This window comes from Petaurus breviceps, unplaced genomic scaffold (assembly GCF_028583685.1).
Source record: "Petaurus breviceps papuanus isolate PSGF00001 unplaced genomic scaffold, PetGlider_PUasm1.0 220, whole genome shotgun sequence".
In the NCBI taxonomy this organism is placed as follows: domain Eukaryota; kingdom Metazoa; phylum Chordata; class Mammalia; order Diprotodontia; family Petauridae; genus Petaurus; species Petaurus breviceps.
Window position 1 is genome coordinate 21,184,585 of NW_027185876.1, and position 22,964 is coordinate 21,207,548.

Consider the following 22,964-nt stretch of genomic DNA (forward strand, 5'->3'; position numbering starts at 1 on the left):
ATAAAAATGTCAACTCAGCCTACTATCTGTGGTCTTCCAAGATTAGAATCCAACCTTATTTTCCAGTCTACTGGATTTCCCTTTATGTACTGTATGTACACTTCAGCAGAACTCAACTACTGAGCTTATCTTTTCTCCATGCCCTTGCTCACATCACCCATGTTTGGAATGGACACCCTACCCCACAATCTACATCTACTGAAATCCACCCTCCCATTCAAGACCCACTCCAATACCATCTCCTCCACGAAACTCAGTTACACTGAGCTGGGATGATCTCTCTTGATCCTTGAATCTCTCAGGCTGCTCTGTTTGACCCCTTCCCACTTAAGCCATTTTCATGCTTGTATTATAGTTATTTGTATACATCTCACCTTCTACTAGATTGTAAGCTCCTTGAGGGGAGATTATTTTTCATCTTGTTATTCTCTGCACCTAGCACAGTACATTACACATAGTAGGCACTTAATGCTTATTGAATTGGGCTGAATTCCAGACTGAAGTTCATAGTTTGGTTCAGTTCAGATCTAAAATAAGGATTTGAATAGAAATGTCCTCTTACTCAGAAGGGCCCTCTTTCTCACTCTTATAGCTAGACTAGGAGTTGGAGAAGAAGCAAGAATGGAGATATTTCCTACTAACCAATTTCTTCAATGTTTGGTAAGAGCTTTGGTGCACTCAAGTTTCTTGAGCGGAACATCAATGAATTCATCTACTGTCTACCTAGCAAAAAACTATCTTATGAGTGACATCACCAATATTGCCATATTAGCTAATTAGCAAAGAGCCCGGAACAGAATACTCTACTGGTGAACATTATCCACCTTCTCTTAGTAATCTCTTCCCTAAGTAATGGCTTACTCTGCATAAGGTGATTAAAAGACATAAGGAATGACAATGGGCCATCCAACCCAATAGTCTTTTTCTGACAGTGATACCAAAGGGCCATGGCATCCTCATTTGTAAAATGAGGGGACTGGACCAAATGACTTCAAATATCCCCTCCTACTCTAAACCCTATGTTGTGACACTTGACTCTTCTAATTACCCCCTTGGCATTCAAAGGCCGTCTACAATCTAGCTGTGGTCTAGCTTTTCAGCCCTATTTTCTGTTACTTTTCTATAATCCCTTGCTCTGGCCATATTGAAATACCCATCTCCCAAACACCCTACCCATTGATCCTCCTTGCCAAGAATGACCTTATTCCTCTCTCCATATTTCTGAATTCTACAAATTCTTCAAAGTCAGTTCTGCCTCCTCTGTGAAGCCTCCTCTGATCATCATAGACCACAGTGGCTTCTTTTTCTTCTAAACTCCCACGAGCACTTATTATCCACATTACTCATTCAGTATTATCACACACAGGGTTGCATTATATTATTAGTTGCTTTTTTGACTATGCCTTGTTTCATCAAACTGTAAGATCTTTGAAGGCAGGGCCACTTTTTATTTGTTGTTGTTCAGTCTTTTTCAGTCATACCTGACTTTCCTTGACCCCATTTAGGGTTTTCTTGGCAGATATACTTAAGTGGTTTGTCATTTCCTTCTCCAGCTCATTTTACAGATGAGGAAACTGAGGCAAACAGGGTGAAGTGACTTGCCCAGGCTCACACAGTTAGTAAATGTCTGAAGCCAGATTTGAACTCATGAAGATGAGTCTTCCTGACTCTGGGCTCAGAGCTCTGTGCACTGCACCAACCACTTTTTATACATCAATTTAATTCAATAAAAATGTAGCAAGTATCCTGTCTGAGGCATTGTGATAGTAATGGCAATTAAAGATTCCCCTGTATTGGCCTGATTTTCAAATTGATTGTGTTAAAACCCAGAGTTTGTTAATCCCACCTGTGGGATGGGCTTGTTGATGTGAAAAGAAAGTCCTGAATTGGGAGGAGCTGGTGATGTAGATTTGGAGAGACAAGAGAGAGGCGGAAGATTTTTTTGGAAGCAGCACCTCGTGGAGAGAGAGAGACTAAGAGAATTGCTGGTGGCCGCTTTGAATTGCCCTGGACTTTTGAGACCTGCCCCCTGAGCTGCCAAGGACTGAGGAGACATGGCTGTTTTGCTGGTACTTTGTCTGTCTGTTTTGATGTTATTTTGCCAGATTTGTCCACTGGTGAAAGACTGTCCTTTTGTTGAAGAAGTCCTGGAACCTGGCTGTTTGCTAAGAAGGCCTGCGACTGTCCTGCAGACAGAGAGTGAATACTGTCCACTGGTGAGGGACAGTACTGTTGTTGCAGGGGTCTGGAGACTGTCCTGCAGACAGAGTGAATACTGTCCACTGGTGAGGGACAGTGCTGTTGTTGCAGGGGTCTGGGAGCCTTTCTGTTGGTTCAGAAGCCCTGAAGAAGGATTTTCTTGTTGTATGTTTACAGAAATCCTGGGAGAGGGCTTTGCTAATGTGTTCAGGGGTTCTAGGACTGTTCTACAGACAGAGGATAAATTCATGAAGGGACTGGCAATGTATCTTATGGCCTTGCTAAGCCTTGTCTCCCCAGGAACTAAGATTGCTGAGAACTTGCCTCGTGTCAAGATGAAGAAAAGACCTCCATTTGGGTATTAAGTGCTGTGTTTAAACTTGATGTAACTCTGGGGTAGATTCAATTGTGATCCAGGGGTGGGGAACTTTTGACCTTTTTGTGTTCTATGGTTGAGCAAATGAATGTATTTTACTTATGTTTGGAAACTAATCTCCATTTGAGAAGAGGGGCTTTGTGGTGGACTTAATTAAGGTATAGCCTAGGGGTGGAGAAGTATTTAGAACAGAGACTTTGTAATTGATTGAATGATTGGAAGGTCCTGGGGTGGGGTAGTACTTGGAGATTATTTAATCACACTTAGTAAATGCTGTATTTTGAATGATGTCACGTTTTGATCTTCTCTGTTCTTGGTTTGTCACTGAATAAAATAGAGAGCACCTATGCTGGTATTTTGAACCTGGGAAGTTGCCTTCTTTTGGCATTACATTACAGGCATCATGCTAGGAGCTATGGTGATATAGACACAGGTCCTGTTCTCAAAGTGTTTACAATGTAATGAGGGAGGAGGAAGGACTAGTATACAAATAACTAACTAGTCAGAGCAACTAAAGACCTGGAAAAGAAAGTTCTCATCACCAAAGTTCTTGTCACTATCAAATGATTCCATATCAGAAACGGATATGGCTTTATCAGCAGACATGATATGAAACATGGTTTACCATTTGTTTTGCTGCTGCGCCTGAAAGATCAAGAGAGCTTTTCCATCTGACTCACAGCTGAAACCTCCTCTGCATGTCATGTCCTCTGTTAGAATGTGAGCTAGATGAGGAAACTGAGCACCCTGCTAGGGGCAGCTAGGTGGCTTAGTGGATAGAGTTCTGGGCCTGGAGTCAGGAAAACCTAAGTCAAATCCAGCCTCAGACACTTATTAAGTGTGTGACCCTGAACAAGTCACTTATCTCTATCTGCCTCAGTTTTCTCAACTGTAAAATGGGGGTAATAAGAGCACTGGCTTCCACAGTCTAGTGGCAGCTAGGTGGCACAGTGGATACAGCATAAGCCCTGGAGTCATGAGGACCTGAGTTCAAATCTAGCCCTAGACATTTACTAGTTGTGAGACCCTAGGTAGGTCACTTAACCCTAATTGCTCTCTTCCCCCCAAAAAAGAATGCAAGCTCCCTGAAAGCAGGAACTGTCTCCACTTTTCCATTTGTGCCATCAGTTCTCAGAACAATGCACTGCATATAGTAAACACTTAATAAATGGGTTTTTTAATTCACTCAAATATAAGAAAAAGGAAAATAAAATAAATATAAAGGAATGAGCTACAGGCAATTGCTTTAATAAATGTGAGGTAGTAAGGAGTACTTTCATCTAGAGAGGTCATGGAAGGGCTCATATGAAGGGGTAGCATATGTGTGCAACTTTAAAGGGGGACATTTGATTCAAGGAGATGGCAGCAGGGAATGAGTTCCTTTCACATACAGTATCTAAAAAGGCACAGACGGAAAGTAGGTTAGGTTGGCTTAGATGCAGAATATGTAAAGGGGAATATGAAATCAGTTTGGAAAAGTTACTTAGAGCCAGGCTCCAAAGGCCCTTGAATACATGGGTGAGGAGCTGACATTTCATTCTGGTGGCAGTGGAAGTCACTAAAGGTTTCCGTGTTTATGAAGAACATCATCACAGCAGCATATTAGCAACATTACTCAGACAGTGAGGCAAAGCACAGATTGGAGAAGGACTAGACTCTTGGCAAGAAGAGTAGGTAGGAGGTTATTACAATAGTTGAGATGAGAAGAGATGAAAGTCTAAACTCAAGCAGTTCCAGCACGAGTGGAAAGGAAAAAGCAGATGCAAAAGATATTGCAGAGATCAAAAAAGATAGGACTTGGCCACTGATGAGGCTAGAGGAGAGAGAAAGTCTTTTGAATCCCCATCCAATCAGATCAGAAGTCTCAAGCCAGGCTTCTTATCCCCACTATCAAATGAAAACCCAGCACTTTTCTTTGGATTTAAATTGAAAACTGAAGATGTTTCCTTTGCTTACTGGGCTCTACAGAGAATACAGAAAGAGAAGGCTGTCTCCAGGTCTTAGAGCACAGAAAGCACTGGAAAGTCATTGGTGGACTACTGTATGACATCCTTTCAGGGGTAGGACAGTGCCAAGGACTCTCTCCAGGGAATCTGATCTCAAAAATAAATGTGTTTTCCCCTCCTCTCCCTTAAACTATGAGCTCCTTGAGAGCAGGGACTGTACTTTGCCTTTCTTTGTAACAGGCAGCTAGGCAGTGCAAGGGATAGAGCATTGAATCTGGAGACAAGACCACTTGAGTTCAAATTCCACCTAAGAAACTTACTAGCTGTGTGGCCCTGGACAAGTCACTTAGCCTCTGCGTGCCTCAGTTTCACCATCTTTAAAATGGGGATAAGATAACACCTACCTCTTCAGGTTTGTTGTGATTAATCAAATGAGATAATATTTGGAAAGGGCTTTGCAAACCTTCATAAATACTAATGATTACTATTGGTACCCCCAGCTGAGCATAGTGCCTAGAACATAGTAGGTGCTTACTAAATGACAGGTGCATTTATTAGGGCAGTTAGGTGGTACAGTGGAGAGAGTGCCAGGCCTGGAGTTAGGAAAACTCCTATTTCTGAGTTCAAACCTGGCCTCAGACACTTACTAGCCATGTGACCTGGGCAAGTCACTTAAACCTGTTTGTCTCAGTTTCCTCAACTGTAAAATGAGCTGGAGAAGGAAATGACAAACCACCCCAGTATCTTTGCCAAGAAAACCCCAAATGGAGTTAGGAAGAATCAGATGCAACTGAAATGAAGGAACAACATCGATAACAATAAATGCTATTGATTGACTAAAACCTCACTCACCAAGACCATCAGTAGTCAGATGATGGGAATTCTGAGAAAACAAGTTCAACTTTAATTGATTTCCATTCTGTGGAACTGAATACTCTACTTTTTGATTAACTCATAGATCCTCCCCTCAAAAATTCAGATCTCATTCTAAAGCTAAAATTATGTCATTTAGGAGAATGAAAGTGGAAGTCCCTGAAAGTGACTAGGCAGACTGACTGGCCACGGGGAAGAGAATACTGAATTTGGAGTCAGGAGGCCTGGGTTCCAGTCCCAACTCTGCTTTGTTGTTGTTCAGTTGTGTCCAACTCTACATGACCCAATGGACATTTGTTCATGGACTTTTCTTGGCAAAAATACTGGAGTTTTTTGCCATTTCCCTCTCGGGCTTATCCCCATTTTACATATAAGAAACTGAAAATTACTGATTAACAGTAAGGTTTTAATCCATTCAAGGCCACTTAGATAAGTCATCAAATTAGAGCAGAACTAGATACAATATGGGTTCCTGAAATGCCACAAAGAACTCCTTATCAGTCAGCCTCATCTATAAGATAGCCCCATGGCAGGGACCCTAATATAACTTTATAGAGAAACTTTAGTGTGATCATTCCTAATGTCCAGAGAAAGGAGAAGTGGTCTCCCTGTGATACTGGGGTGGGGAATAAAAAAGTCAAAAGCTGAAGGAGATAGCCCTCAAATGCCACCAAGTTAAGCTAAGTTGGAGAATCTGTACCTGTGTATGGAAGGAAAAGGAAAACAGCTGAGCTCTTGAATTATGAGTGAAACACTGCATGAAAAAAGTTGGAAAGAAGAAAGGAAGTTACAGAAAGGGTCCCTGGAAGCCAAGGACCAGACCCCAGAGCTTCTCTGGGTCATGAAAGCTAAATGAGCATTCGTGAGTGATCTAACACTACCTTTCCGAAATTTCCTTTCTGATGTGGTTCTATGTAAAGAAACTGTCTTCCTTCTATTATGCTTCAAAGCAAAATGGGATAGAAATGAAAACTATTTTAATCAGAGAGGGATACTTGTGGTACAGTTAAAGAACAGGAGATATGGGCTCAGAAGACCTGGGTTTGAATCCTCCCTGTATATCTCTAGGTAAGTTAGTTTTCTTTAGATTATATCTTTTTTCATCTGTAAAATCAGAGTGTAGAGGGAGATTTGAACTAGATTGCCTCTAAACTTTCTTTCAGCTCTAAATACCATGATCCTATAAGCAGAATCTTTGGGTTTAGTATGGCCATAGAACTGAGAAATGTATTCTTGGGCAGTATGGGAATGAGGTGGCATGTTTATACTTATTAAAGAAAAGAAAAGAAAAAAATCACAGGCCACTAAATACCTAATACACAGTAGCAGTAATTTAGACCATGGTGGTTACTTTCTGAATGATTGGCCTAGACAGAAGATGACTTCTCTGAATGCCACCAAACACATTCACGTTATCCAAGTTTCTCTCATCTCACACATTATCTTTTCTAAAAGGTTAGTTACAGTAGAAAGAAGCTGTATCTGAAAGGCCCACAGGAGTACCAACTTACCCAGGAGGGTTACAGTCTCTCCTCTGAAGACCTTTTCGGCAGAAGGATAATGCCGCTCTCTCCCCCTGGGTGATGTGGTCGTAGCTCCTTCTGGCACAGCAGCTGACTGCTGGAAGTCTCCTCCAGCTCTAAGAGTCTAGGAACCTCCAAAGGCTGCAGGTGTCATGTGTTTCCCTAGACGCCCAGCGACGATGCTGCTCACCTTGTCCTCGATGTTCTGAGATCCATGGGCTCTGTGGCTGCTTTTTTCCACACCCCTCTCCCGGGGTGGGGGCACCGAGCCAAGCCGAGGAAGATGGACTGGACTGTGGGGTGCACGGGGACAGAAATCAATCCCCTTGAGGCCAGTTCAACAGCATCCATGACCACCCTTCCTAGGGATGGGGGGGGGAGGCTCCTAGAGAGGAGAAAGGGAGGGGAGAATTGGAGATGGAAAGGAACCGGCCCTTTCAAGGCTGCCCCCAAACCCTTACTGCTTCCTGGGGTACAGAGATGGGGGCTCCTCCAAGAACATGATGCCACAAATAGCACCCATCCCCCAAGCCTGACACTGAGGAGGAAGAGAAGGAGAAGAGTAGAGGACTGGCTTCTCCTTAACGTCCACAGGAAAAAGGGGAGCGGGGGTGGGTGGGTGGAAGAGAGATGGCTAGCGATAAAAGAAGGGGTTAGCGAAGGAAATACACAGAGTGAGGAGTGGCTGATGGGGTGCGTGTAAGGGAGGGATGAGGTAGTGGGTCTCCGGGGGTCCTGAAGGAAAGGGGCTCAGGGGCTGGGTCCTAAATCGTCGCCGCCCACCCTGCTCCCCCAGCCTCAGCTAAGGCCGCGCGCCACCACCGCCACCTCCTCCTCTTCCTCCTCCTTCTCCTCCCTCTCTTCTGCACAATGAAGCTCAGACCCACTCCGTCTCCCCCAAACTCCTCCCCTCCGGGCCTGGGACTCAGCAGTCCTCGCCCCCTAGCCCTCCCGTCCCGTAGTCCGTCCCGGTGCTAGGAGCTCACCGCCGAGGAGCCGCCGCCGCCGCCGCTGCTCAGGGCTGGGCCATCCCACCTCTACCTCCACCTCCCCTTTCTGCGGCCACCGGCACCGCCACCGCCACGGCCGCAGCTGCCCTGCTTGCTGCCTCACTCTCGGCCGCCGCTGCTCCAGGAGCGGGAGGTTTCGGGTTGCAGTCCCCGACCCCCCACCAGCTCTTCCAGTATCAGCTCCGCGGCTGCTGTAGACCCGCGGAGCAGGGCCGAGGGGACCAGGATCAGGCAAGAAACTTTGCTGGGCTGCTCCGCTCCGCACCGCTCCAGGATCTGCTATAACGCGCCGCGCCGCGCCAAGCGGGCCAAGCTGCTCTGCTCCGCGCTCTACTTGCACCGCCCGCCCCTCCTCCGGGCCTCTCTCTCCACCTCCCGCCCGCCTAGCCTACGCGGCCCCAGGCCCGCCTCCCTCATCCTCGTCCTCCCGCCTCCCTGCGCCCCCACTCACCTTTCTGCACTTCCTCTCTTACATTCCCACCCCAGCTTCCAGGCTGTTGTCCTCCTCAGTCCCCATCCCTCCTGTCCCTTGTCCATCTCTTGTACCCATCCAGCCCCTGGGGCCTGCTCCCCGCACTTCCTCGACCCCCTTTAGCCGCCCCCCCCCTCCCACTCTTCTGGCCCGGGTTCCCAGTTTTCTTTTCCTCTGATCTGTGCTCTAGACTGTCTTTGAATTCCTCCTACCGATATCAATGACTTGCCTCCTCGTTCCCCTTTGCTCTCCCCGGGTCCAGTCTCTTGGCTTCGTCCCTCAGTTCCATCCTCGCTTTTTTTTTTTTTTTTTTTTGGCTTTATCCTTCTCTCTTCAGCTTTGTACTTTCCCTTTTCCTATCTCTGTTTCTCATTTCCGGATTCAGTCTCTTCAGACTCCCCCTTTCCTATTTTCCTGCCATCCTCCAGTTCTCTCCTGAGCTTTCTCATCTTCATATCTCCCATCTCCCCCACTTAGATATATTTCACTAACTTCTTTATGTCTTTTAAAAAAATTAAATATATTCCTTCTGCTTTATGGTCTACTCTAAAATTTCCTCCTTCAGTCTCTTTATGGTTCCATCTTCACCTTCATTCTTTATCATCCCAGTCAGTTCTTCTCTCTCCCCTTCATCATTCTCCATCTCTTCTCCCATCCCCATCCCAAGAACACCAGTCTTAATTAGGAGAAAATATGAAGCAAAGTTTCAAATAGTTAAAAAGAAAGGGCATTAAAATAGGAGGGTGGTGAAAATTAAACCTAAGTTGTTTTTTTCAAACTCCATCAAAAAAGCCCAAACCAACAACAACAATCCAAACACTTTAGAGACATAATTGGGTAGCACACTGGACTTGGGAGTCAAGGTATCCCACTTTTGAAACCTGTTACAAGTTCTGTGACCATGGGGAAATCACCTAGCATCTCAGATCCTTAGTTTCCTCTTCTGTAAAACAAAGCTAATAACATTTTAATTACCTACCTCACAATCATTTTGAAGAAAGTATTTCTTAAACCTTGAATGACAAATGCTGGAGAGGATGTGGGCAAATTGGAACACTAATGCATTGATGGTGGAGTTGTGAACTGATCCAACCTTTCTGGAAAGCAATCTGGAATTATGCCCAAAGGGCTATAAATAATTTCATACCCTTTGACCCAGCAATACCACTTCTAGAGTTATATCCCAAAGAGATCACAGAAGTGGGAAATAGACCCATATGTACAAAAATATTTATAGCAGCTCTTTTTGTGGTAGCAAAGAATTGGAAATTAAGGGGGTGCCCATCAATTGGGGAATGGCTGAACAAGTTGTGGTATATGCATGTTATGGAATACGATTGTGCTATAAGAAAGGAGGAGCAGATGGACTTCATATTTACCCGGAGAGGCTTATACGAACTGATGCTGAGTGAGCAGAGTAGAACCAAGAGAAATTTGTACACAATTACAGACACAATGTATGTGTGATGGCCAACTTTGATAGACTGGACTCTTCTCAGCAATGCAGTGATATAAGTCAATCCCAAAAGACTCACGATGGAGAGAGATGTCTACATGCAGAGAAAGAACTAGAAAGAACTGAGTTTGTATCCAGATTGAAGTAAAATTACCTGATCTTTTTCCTTTTCTTATTTGGTTTTATTTCCTCTTTACCATTTTTCATTCCATCTGATACAATACGTCTTTATAACCTAATGTCTAATGTGAAAGTATTTACAGATCCTATACTTGACTGTATGCTGCCATAGGGGGAGGGAAGAGAGGGAGGGGGACAGAATGTGAAACTCAAGGAATTGTGGAACTGAATCTTGTAAAACTAAAAGTAAACAAACAAATTAATAAAAAAAAATTTAAAAAAAACCTTGAAGATATGTGTTTTACCAATCCTCATTAATAGACTAGATAAAGCCTTTGAAATCAAGTCTCTTCTCTAGGTTCATTAGTTATTCCCCAACTGCTAATTGGGTTCCTTGGGATGCTGACTTGAACACTTCAAGGAGCTGTAATTTCACTCTGCATTTCTGAGTACTTCCTCCACATAGCATATTGCAATCTCTTTTTAACTTAATAGATGGTTTCAAATTCTACATTTTGAATCACCTCAATATCACCTCCTACTCTTCTCCTTTGTTTGAGTCTTGGAAGAATCGGGTGTCTCTTTTCCTTGACAAGGTCAATCTTTCTATTTGTGCCTTTGATCCCATTACTCCCATTCCTTCCAGTACTTTGCCCCCACAATCACCTCCTCTTTTCTCTCTAATTTTCAGTCTTTCCCTATCCACTAGTTCCTTTCCTACTGCCTTAAAATGTGCCCAGGTCTTCCCCACCTTTAAATAGCCTTCACTTCACACTACTATATATCTCTTCCCTTTCACAACCAAACTCTCAGAAAAAGCTATACCCATTGCTTGCACGTTTTCTCCACTCAACACTTCTCAGTCTCTTGAAGTCTGACTTCTGAAGCCATCATTCATCTGAATCTGTTCTCTCCAAAGTTACCAATGATTTCTTAACTGTGATCATTTAATTACCAGATCTAATGATCTTGTCTCAGCTCTCATTCTCCTTCATTTGTACAACACAATTGACATTGATGACCATCTCTGCCTCCTTTCTGGGTTTTTGTTGGCATCGTTCCCACTGGGTTTTCCTTCTCCTCTGGTTATTTGGCTAAATCATCATCCGTGTCCTGCTCCCAACATGTGGATGTACCCAAGGGCTCCATTGTGGGCTCGCTTCTCTTCTCTCTTTATACTCTCTCTCCAAGATCTCATCAGTTCTGACATAGGTTGAGTCTTTTTTCTTGAGTTTCATTCCTTTATCACCAACTGGACATTTCCAATCAAATTTCCTGTAGGCATATTAAATTTAACATGTCCATCGAGATGTTATCTCTCCCCACAAATTCTTTCCTCTTCCTAATTTCCTTATTGCTATTGAAGTTACCACTATCCTTGCTATTCCTATTCTATCACTATCCTTTACCCATGTTCACAGCCTTAGAGCCTCATGCTTCCCTTTCTTCTCTCCTTCATTTCCAATCCCCCATGCCCATATCCAATCAGTACCTATCTCCTACCCAAGACCTATTTTGATGACTTCATTTGCTAGTGACCTTCCTTCATCTCCCTTCCCCTCCTCTCCAACCAGACAGTAATGGGAGCAGGAAGTCCACAGTAAGCAATTTCCTTTACTAATGTAAACCTGTACCTACCTTGCAATTTAAGGGGAGACTTGTCTTCCTGAGTTCAAATCTGTCCTTAGACACTAGCTGTGTGACCCTGGCCAAGTCACTTAACTCTGCTTCACTTTCCTCATCTGTAAAATGAGCTGGAGAGGGAAATAACAAACTATTCAAGTATCTTAGCCAAGAAAATCCCATATAAGTTATGAAGAGTCTGATGATTCAACAACATTAATTTGTGGTTTTCCAAGTCAATACAGGGGCAGCAGGGATTCCTATTTACAGTTTAGTTGCCCCCTCCTATTTGAGTGTGATACCACTGCACCACATCATGCTGCCTCACTTTTATCTGGCTTCTCTTTTTATTTATTTATATTCATGTCATTTCCCCCCAGTAGAGTATAAGCTTTGTGAGGACAAGAATGGTTTCATTTTGATCTTTGTATCCTAAGCACATAGAGCAGTGCCTAGGATATTGTTGTTCGGTCATTCCGTTGTGTCTGACTTCCGGGGAATTTCTTGGCAAAGATATTGGAGTAATTTGCCATTTCCTTTTTGAGTGTGTCCCCAGTTACTGATGAGGAACTGAGGCAGAGATTAAATGACTTGCCCAAGATCACATGGGTAGTAAGTGTCTGAGGTCAGATTTGATGTCAGATCTTCCAGACTCCAAGCCCACTGCATACCTAGCTGCATAGTATATAGCTAGTGCTTAATAAACATTTATTGAATAAATGAATATTGTGCAATGCCCAATATCTCCATTCATAGGACTGCTATACTTTCATTCAAGTTAGCCTTGGCAGTCAAACAGAAAGAGTAAATCAATTTATAAATAACCTGTACTCTGCATTTACTGTTATCCCCATTAAGAGTCATCCCAAGTTCGTGATTCATTGGCACAGATTTCTAGTGAACAAAATAATGCATAGATATGTACTTTCCTTTCTCCTATTTAACTCTGGATGAAATAAAATTATTTTCTATTCAGATATGTTACAGGCTGTTGTCGCTCTTTGGATCAAAGATGAAGAATTTCTTGTTTCTGGACTATATCAAATATAAAAATATTAAATAAGGGCAAAAACAAATAGGTTTTGTAAGGCTAGTAGCAAAAATACAACATTTCATTCCAAATCTCTTGTTGCAATTTCCTCAAAATCACAAGATGAAGATATTGACCTTGTGGTTTCTGTTGAAAAAGCAAAGGGAAAATAGAATTTTAAGAGTACCCAAATTCAAGTCCTTTCCTTAACAATCTCTGCCAGTGCCTAACATTTGAATATTTCATTAGAAAATATAATTTGCAGGGCGGAGCCAAAATGGCAGAGTAGAAGCACAAACTTAATGTGAGCTCCCGTTCCAATCACTTCCAATACATGTAAAAAAAATGAACAAATTTTAGAGCTACAGAACCCACAGAGTGACAGAGAGAAACAAATCTCCCACTGAAGGCAGCCTGGCAGGCCAACAGGAAGGGTCTATCGCACCGAGCTGGGAGCTGAGCACAGTCCCCAGTGAGCCATGTGATTCTGGCCCCAAGGCAGCCCTGACCATCAGTGGCCAGAGCAGATTGCAGGAGAGTGAATCATCATTAGCTGTGGGGGTTTCCAGACTTCTCAACCCATAAACACCAAAGAGAAAGTAAAAGGTCAGTGAGGAACTCTGTTGGAATAGGGAGATGGAAGAGCACAGTCTGGCCGCTGCTCCCAGGGTGAGAAGTGGTGGAGGCATAGCGACTGCAGCTGCTTCCATGTGGCTGCCTCCAGAGCTCCTGACCTGCAGATCATAGGGGGACCAAGCAACCATTCAGAGGGTAATTGCTCTTGCTTTAGCCTGCTTGTATCTGGATCATGGTCTTGGGTAGTGGTCCTAAGGTGTGTGGCCAGTGTGCCAGAGCTTGTGGGAGCTGTAGAGAGGGCACCCTCCTAATAGCTCCAGCAAATGCAAAAACCCCAGCAATTTGGGACAAAATTCTCTCCATTCTGGAAGCAGAGCTCTACCATGGCAAAGAGCTCAATGGTTAAGCAATTGACTGGCAAGATAAGCAAGCAGAGGAAACGTAATTGGACCACAGATTCCTTTTTTGGGGACAAAAAGGATCAATGGAAGGAAGAGGAAGACAATGAAGTCAGAACTCCTGCATCAAAAGCTTCCAAGAAAAATATGAATTGGTTACAGGCCATGGAGGAGCTCAAGAAGGATTTTGAAAATCAAGTAATAGAAGTGGAAGAAAAATTGGGAAGAGAAATGAGAATGATGCAAGAAAATCATGAAAATCAAGTCAACAGCCTGCTAAAGGAGACTCAAAAAATACTGAAGAAAATAACACCTAAAAAATAGATTAACTCACATGGCAAAAGAGGACCAAAAAGCCAATGAGGAGAAGAATGCCTCAAAAAGCTGATTTTTGTCAGATGGAAGAGGAATTTCAAAAACTCACTGAAGAGACTAATTCTTTCAAAATTAGATTGGAGCAATTGGAAATTAATGACTTTATGAGAAATCAATATACTACGAAATAGATCCAAACAAATGAAAAAATAGAAGGTAATGTGAAATATCTCATTGGAAAAACCATTGACCTGGAAAATTGATCCAGGAGAGATAATTTAAAAATTATTGGACTACCTTAAAGACATGTTTCAAAAAAGAGCCTAGACACCATCTTGCAAGAAATTATCAAGCAAAATTGTCCTGATATTCTAGAACCAGAGGGCAAAATAGAAATTGAAAGAATACACCCATCACCTCTTGAAAAAGATCCCAAAAAGAAAACTCCTAGGAATATTATAGTCAAACTCCAGAGTTCCCAGGTCAAGTAGAAAATACTGCAAGCAGTCAGGAAGAAACAATTTGAACATCGTGGAAACACAATCAGGATAACACAAGACCTAGCAACTTCTACATTAAGGGATCAAAAGGCTTGGAATATGATATTCTGGAGGTCAAAGGAGCTAGGATTAAAACCAAGAATCACCTACCCAGAAAAACTGAGTTTTGCTTCAGGGGAAAATATGGTCATTCAATGAAATAGAGGATTTTCAATAATTCTTGATGAAAAAAACAGACCTGAGCAGAAAATGTGTATTTTAAATACAAGAATGAAGAGAAGCATGAGAAGGTAAACAGGAAAAAGAAATGATAAGGAACTTATTAAAGTTAAACTATTTACATTCCTACATGGAAAGACGATAATTGTAACTCATAAGACTTTTCTCAGTATGAGGATAGTTGAAGGGAATATACTATGTATGTATAGGAGGGTATATGTGTATATAAATATATATGTGAGTGTGGGCATATGTATGTACATGTATACATAGAGGGCACAGGATGAGTTGAATATGAAGGGATGATATCTAAAAAATAAAATTAAGAGGTAAGAGAGGAATTTATTGGGAGAAGGAGAAAGGGAGAGATAGATTAGGATAAATTATCTCATATAAAAGAGGCAAGAGAAAACTGTTACAATGGAGGGGAAGAACAGGAAGGTGAAAGGGAATGGGATAACCTTACTCTCATTGAATTTGGCATAAGGAGGGAAAAACATACACACTCAACTGGGTATCTTACTCTATAGGAAAATAAGGGGGAAGGGGATAAGACGGGGGATGATAGAAGAGAGGGCAGATTGGGGGAAAGGGTAGTTAGAAGCAAACACTTTTGAAAAGGGATAGGGTCAAAGGAAAAAATAGAATAAATGGGGGGTGAGATAGGATGGAGGGAAATACACTTAGTCTTTCACAATATACCTACTCTGGAAATGTTTTGTGTAACTACACATGTACAACCTATATTGAATTACTTATCTTTCCAGTGGGGGTGGGTGAGGAGGGAAGAAGGGAAAAAATCTGGAACTCAAAATTTTCAAAACAAATGTTTAAAAAAAATGTTTTTTTTTTTAACAGATTGGGGGAAGGGGTATTCAGTAGGCTTGCTATTTTGGGGTAGGGGAAAGATGGGAAGAAAAATTTGTAACTCAAAATCTTATGGAAATGAATATTGAAAACTAAGAATAAATTAAGAAATAAATTGGAAAAATATATAATTGGCAATAACTGGTCTTTTAGTGGTAAGCTCTCCAATTCAGCTGTAAGTGCCCACAAGGACAAGGCAAGGAAATTGCAGTCCACTGAATAAGACTCCAAGACATCAGATTCCTATGGGCACTTGTGCTAAGGTGAGTAATAGTATCAGGAGGCATATATTTGGAAAAATATGAAAAAGGGAAAGTAAGAAATAAGAAAGAAGAGATAGAGGTCCATGTGGAAAAAGAAGTTGTGGGATGCTCAAGCAGCCATTACCAGAGAGTCCAAATGATATCTTGGGCTACAGTCTACTGAGTTGGAGATGCCAACCCAGGAAATCAATTCCATATGGAGAAAGTTAGTAGCCCAGAGTGTGAATATTGAGCCGTATGGGGCTTCAGTAAATCTTTATTCTGGCTACTGAGAGAATATTGAAGGGATGGGGGTGGGGGGAAACAATTGATAGTCTTCTTAACCTGCTCAGTCACACAATTAGGGATACTACATAAATTTTCCCTAGGAGGTTTCTATCCCATTCACCACCTCGGGAGGTATGGGAGACTGTATACTTTGTGTGGGAGTAGAGAATGGTACTATTACTTGATCCTCTTTTATTACATACATTTCTTTTTTGCGTTAATTAAATGGCTTCTCTATTGAATTTGTGGGCTGTTGTATATCTAAAAATAGAGAATATTGCACTGGGGAGGGGAAAACAGAGGTTCTCCATCAGCCAACACCACACCATCCATACGTGGAACCACTAGTTACAACAAATGGAGAAATGAAGGCTATGGATAAGTTCACTTACCTTGGCAGTATACTTTCTCAGGATATACACGTAGATGATAAGGTTGACGCATGCATTGCCAGAGCTAGGTCAGTATTTGGGAGGCTCAGAAGGAAAGTGTGAGAAAAAGGAGGTATTAGACTGACTACCAAATTGAAAGTCTACAGAGCCATTGTGTTGCCTGTGAAGCCTGGACATTATACCACCAGCATGCCAGGAAATGGAATCATTTCCATTTGAATTATCTTAGACAGATTCTGAAAATCACCTGGCAAGATAAGGTACTGGACACTGAAGTCTTTTCTCAAGCTGAATTGCCAAGCATTCAGACTCTACTGAAGAGAGTGCAACTCTGATGGGCTGGTCACATTGCTCAAATGCCAAACATACATTTAGCTAAAAGACTATTTTGCAAGAACTCACACTAATCAAGTGCTCACATGGAGGTCAGAAGAAGGGAGGCAAGGACACTCTCAAGGTCTCTCTGAAGAACTTTGGAATCAATTGTGAGACATGGGAGACACTGGCACAAGACCGTCCAGCGTGCCATGCCCATATCGAAGAAGGCACTGAGTGAAGCAGAATTGCAATAGTTCAAAACAAACAAACAAAACAACAACAAAACAACCCATGAGATGGCCCAAATTTAGAGACATCTCCACTCCAAATGTTCATAGGAACTATTTGTACTCAACCTGTGGTCTGATCAGCCACAATCAGACACACTGTACCTTGACTTCAGTTCAATGGCATCATTTTGGTCCTGTTTGAGAATGGGGGACAACAACCAAGCCCTCCTGGGGGACAACAACCAAGCCATCCTTTCCCTGTTAAGGAACAGTGATAAGGAATTTAGCTTAAACCTAAAAATTGCATCCCGTAGACCATGGTGTCAAGCTTAAATAGAAACAGATTCCCGTGGGCTGCACACCAACTTAGAAAACCACAAATTAACTAAATTATCTATGTTTTATTGCATTTTTACTTATTTTGTTAAACATTTACTTATCATTTTATGGTTTGACCCCTCAGAAGTTTTGCAGGTCACACGTGGGATAGGAGTTTACCATTTTTATTCTAGATTATTAATATTTAAGGGAGCAGATAAATATAATTCTAGGCTGGTACCCCTCTCTCAGAGGAGAGTAGAACATCCTCTGGCCCCAACCTCCTACTTCCCTTCTTGACAGAAATCAAAGTTTCCCTTGGAGAGGGTGGGGGAAGGAGATGCTGGAGAAGTATCTCTTCTGTGTCCCTGTGAGTCAAATTGACAGCTTCACTCCATAAGGTTTAAATGATCTCTTTTGGGTATAGACCTAGCCATGTTATAACTGAGTTGAAAGGGATGCATTGTTTAGTAACTTTTTGTATAAAATTCCAAATTGCATTACAAAATGGTTTTATTCATCCACAGGTCCATGAACAGTGCATCCATATGCTTGTTTTTTTCCCATAGTCTTGTCAATATTTATCATTTTCCTTTATTGTCATTTTTGCTCATCTGATGGGAGTAAGATAGAATCTCAAAATTGCTATTATTTATCCTTCTCTATATTTTAAATATGGTTATAGATAGACTGGGTTTTTTTCCCCCCCTTGGGTCTGTTCATATCCTCAGACCATTTATCAATTGAGGAATGGCTCTTATTCACATAAATTTGAATCAGTTCTTTATATGTCATTAAAATGAGACCTTTATCAAAGAAATTTGTTGCAAAGATTTTCCCATACTGTTTCTATTTTAATCTTAGACTTACTGAATTTGTTTATGCAAAAACTTTTAAATTTTGTTACCAAAATTATCCATTTTATCTTCAGTGATCCTCTGTACTCTTTTTTGTAGTCATGATTTTGTCCCGCCCCGCCCCCATCCATAGATTAAAGAGGTAATGTTTTTCCATGTTTCTCTAATCTGTTTATGATATAACCTTTTACATCTGGGTCATGTCTGCATTTGGAGCTTATCACTGATAAGGTGTGAGGTGTTGATCTGAATCTAATTTCTTCAATGTTGCCACTAAATTTTTCTAGCGGTTTTTGTCAAATTGAGAATTACTATTTTGTAGTATAGTTTGTAGGCAGCTACGTGGCACAGAGGATAGAGAGCACTGGTCCTGGAGTCAAGAAGACTCATCTTCATGAGTTCAAATCCAGCCTCAGACACTTACTAGCTGTGTGACCCTGGGCAAGTCACTTAGCTCTATCTGCCTTACTTTTCTCATCTGTAAAATGAGCTGGAGAAGGAAATAGCAAACCATTCCAATATCTTAATATCTTTACCAAGAAAACCCAAAATGGGGTCATGAAGACTAGGACATGACTGAACAACAGTATAGTTTGAGATCTGGTAGTGCATGGTCTTCTTTGGTCCTCTTTCATTTCATAATTTCCCTTGAATTTCCCGATTTTTTTTGCCTTCATATGTATTTTATTATTTTTAAAATTTCTATAAATTAATTCTTTTGTAGTTTGACTGGTACAGCATTGAATAAGGAAATTAATTTAGGTAGCATTGTTATTTTTATTATATTGGCTCATTTTACACATGAGTAATTAGTATTTTCCCTATTATTTAAATTTGTCTCTATTTCTGTAAACAATGGTTTATAGTTATATTTAGATAATTCTTGTGTATATCTTGGCAGATAGACTCCTAAGTATTTTATGTATGTGTGTGTGTATATATATATATATGTATATATATATATACATACATACACACATATAATAGCAATTTTAAGTGGAATATCTCTTTCTAGCTCTTCTTGCTGGATTTTATTGATGTATGGATTTTATTGATATTGTAGGGGTATGCTAATGATTTATGTGTGTTATTTATATCATGCAAGGTTGCTGAACTTGTTACTTTAGTTCATTTTTTAGCTGACTCAGGTTCTTTAAGTACATCATTATATCATCTTCAAAAAGTAATAATTTTGTTTTTTCTTTACCTATGCATATTCTCTAATTTCTTTTTTCTTGTCTTATTGCTATAGTCAGCATTTACAGTACTATGTCAAATAGGAATGGTAATTGTGGACACCCTCATTTCACTCCTGATTTTATGAGAAATGATTCTAATTTATCTCTGTTAACAAATAATGGTTATTCTTGGTTTTTACATATATTCTATTTATCATTTTAAGGAAAGATTCATTTATGTAATCCTATATTTTCTAGTGTTGTTTTTTTTAAGGCAGATCTGACCATATCACTCTCTACTTCTATCCTCATTCAATAAAGTGCAGTGATTTTTTTTAAGTACCTCCAGGAACAAATATAAAATCTTCTGTTTGATATTTAAAGCCTGTCAAACCTGGCTTCTTCCTACATTTCCAGTCTTCTAATACCTTATTCCCCTCTATGTACTCTGTGATCCAATGGCACTGGCCTCCATGCTGTTCCTCACCCAAGACATTTCCTCAGAATCAACAACAGGTCCCCTTGCCTAGAATTTCCCCCTCCTCATTTTTGCCACCTAGATTCCTTGGCTTCTTCCAAGTCTCAGCTAAGTCCCACCTTCTGTAAGAAGCCTTTCCCAGTCTTCCTTAATCTTAGTGCCTTCCTCCTGAAACTATTCCCAATTTATCATATATATATATATATATACATATAGAGATATAGAAACAGATATAGATATGTAGTACTGTGGCAGCTAGTAAGAGTAGCTAACATTTATATAGAGCTACTATGTGCCAGGCACTGTACCAAGTGCTTTACAATTGTAAATTTCATTTGATTCCCACGACTCTGGGAGATAGATGCTTTTATTATCCCCATTTTACAGATGAAGAAACTAAGGCAAACAGAGGTTAAATGACTTACCCAGGTCTATGTCTCCCCAACTATACTCAACTCCTTGAAAGCAGGGACTGTTTTTTGCCTTTCTTTGTATATCCAATGCTTAGTATCAAACGTGGTACATTGTAAACAATAAATGTTAGTTAGCTGGCTGACTGATGATCAGAAATGGGTACTATCCTTTGAAAAAAGCTTTTTCTGCATCTATTGATATAGTCATGTTATTTTTATTTTGCTATTAATATGTCTGGGACAGCTAAGGTATCACAATGGATAGAGTGCCAGGTTTGGAGTCAGGAAAACTCTTCTTCCTGAGTTCAGATTTGGCCTCAGACACTTACTAGCTGTGTGATCCTGGGCAAGTCACTGTACCTTGTTTGCCTCAGTTTCCTCATATGTAAAATGAGATGGAGAAAGAAATGACAGACTACTTCAGTATCTTTGCCAAGAAAACCCCAAATGGCATCATGAAAAGTTAGACCTGACTGAAAAACAACTGTAATTAATATGGTTATTTAAGTGTATAAGGTTTTAAAAAAATATTAAACCAGTCATACATTCTGGGTATAAATCCAATCTGGTCACAATCTGTAATTTTTGTTGTATGTTGTTTTAGCCTTTTTGCTCATATTTTATTGCAAGCTTTTTTCAATTAATATTCATTAGGGCTATTGGTCTATAGTTTGTTTCATTTCTTTTTTCAATTTTGATTCTCCCTGGTTTTTGTATATCAGTGCAAGACCTAATACACAAAAGAGATCAAAGAAATAGAAAAAGGACTTAAATGTTCAAAAAGATATTTAGTAGCTATCTCTTGTGTCCATTCTCTGGTAAGGTTATGTTTTACAAGAGCTCCTAACCTTTATGAATTCTAGTCCCTTCCTTAATTCTAGTCCCCTATCCTCTGTTGATTATCTTCAATTTATTCTGTATATTGTTTGCATGTTTCCTCCCCCATTAGACTGTGGGCTCCTTGAGAACAGGGACTGTCTTTTGCCTTCCTTGCACAGTATCTGACACACACTTGGTGCTTAATAAATTTTTATTGAATCACTGGCTAACTAATTCTTGAGTCTCAAGGGTGATGGTGGAAAGGATGGCAAGAGACTAATAGTTTTAGGACAGAGGTATAGGAAAGAGAGAAGAAAGAAAGAGAAGAAGGAGGAGGAGGAGGTGAGGGAGGAGGAGAAGGAAAGGACAATGAGAAGAGAAAGAAGGAGGAGGAGGAGGAGGAAACAGGAGAGGAAGGTGAAAAAAAGAGAGGACACAGTGGGCAAGTAGTGGAAGGAATATTAGACAAAAGACTCGAATTGAGTAGAGGTTGGTCCCAAATCAGTTTGGCCTCAGGAAAGTCCATTAATTTCTTTGGGTCTCAGTTTTCTCATTTGTAAAATATATTTCTAGAAACTAGAATCTTCCCTGGTTCATCCTCCTCTTCCCAATTTCCAAGTGTGGTTGTCCCATAAAGCTCTTGGCTAGGCTTTCTTCTCTACTTTCTCTGCACGTGTGTGTGTGTGTGTGTAACTGACTATTCCTCTACCTAGCTATCTATCAAGAAAACAATATCTATATCTATCTATATAAAATCTCTCACCCCAGTTCCAGTCCTTTATCCCCATCTATTTGCTAGGCACCTGCCCTTGGATGCCCTGCCAATGTTTCAACGCTTTCAAAGCTGAACTTGTGACCTCCCTCCCCTCCCTCCCCACCTCAAACCTTCCCTTATTGCTAACTTTCCATTGTCTGTTCATGGTACTGCTCTCCTCCAAGTAATTTGGGTTTGAGTAGTTAGAAAACCAGTTTGGTCAGAAGTTGGAGTGAGTGAAGAATGAGGGAAATAAGGCTGGAAAAGCAGGTTAGTGCCTAACAGTGAAACTCGAAAGCCAGACTAAGGAATTTGTCACTTACCCTAGAAACAAGAGAGAGCCACTGATGATTTGTGTGTAAGAAAGTAATATGCTCAAATGTTAGGAAGATGATTAGGCAGCTATTTGAAGGATGGATCTGGGGAACTGGTCTTTTTTCTAGGTGTGTATCAGAGAGACAAGGGTAGCTAGGTGGCACAGTGGATTGAATGCCAAACTTGCAGTCAGGAAGGCTCATCTTCCTGGGGTCAAATCTGACTGAGGCACTTATTAGCTGTGTGACCCTGGGCAAGTCACTTTACCCTGTTTGCCTCAGTTTCTTCTTCTGTGAAATGAGCTAGAGAAGGAAATGGCAAACCATTCCAATATCTTTGCCAAGAAAACCCCCAATGGGGTCACAAATTGTCTGACACCAATGAAAAATGACTCAACAACAACATTAGAAAGAAGGGCAGAATGAAGCATCAAGATTAAATGGGAATAGCAGTGGATTTGGAGTCAGAGCTCCTGAGTATGAATCCCAGCTCTATCACTTATTTGCTGTATGATGCTGGCTAAGTCACTTGCCTCTCTGAGCTTGAGCTTTCTGCTGATATCTATGGATATCTTAGGATCCTATAGCTACCAACTAGACCATAATAAGCTGACACAGAAGGAGTCAGGGGATGAACAACTTATCAAAGACCCACTAGTAGCTCATCCATCATAGGAAAAGGGCGTCCCTATAGTTTTGTCTTCTTCGTTACCTCCATCTCATAAAAGAACAAAAACAAATGTATTTTCTTCCTATGGAGCCCCCACTCAGAATGCATTGTGCACTCAGGATTGGTAATGTTGCCAAGATAAGTGTGTTCTCCCCTGTCCCCCCCTTCTCTCCCCCTTTCTCCCCCCCCC

The 22,964-nt window shown here is 41.1% G+C and overlaps 1 protein-coding gene across 1 annotated transcript in view; it reads right to left on the minus strand.

Annotated features, from left to right (window-relative positions):
- GPR161 (G protein-coupled receptor 161) overlaps positions 1-8,316 on the minus strand; it is a 55,228-nt gene extending 46,912 nt beyond the window's left edge. Inside the window, exons 1-2 of the mRNA XM_069094723.1 lie at positions 7,904-8,316; positions 6,906-7,302 (exon numbers count right to left, since the gene is read on the minus strand). The gene's annotated coding sequence lies outside the window, so the exon portion shown is untranslated. The remainder of the gene's footprint in view (positions 1-6,905; positions 7,303-7,903) is intronic.
- Positions 8,317-22,964: the final 14,648 nt, after the last annotated feature.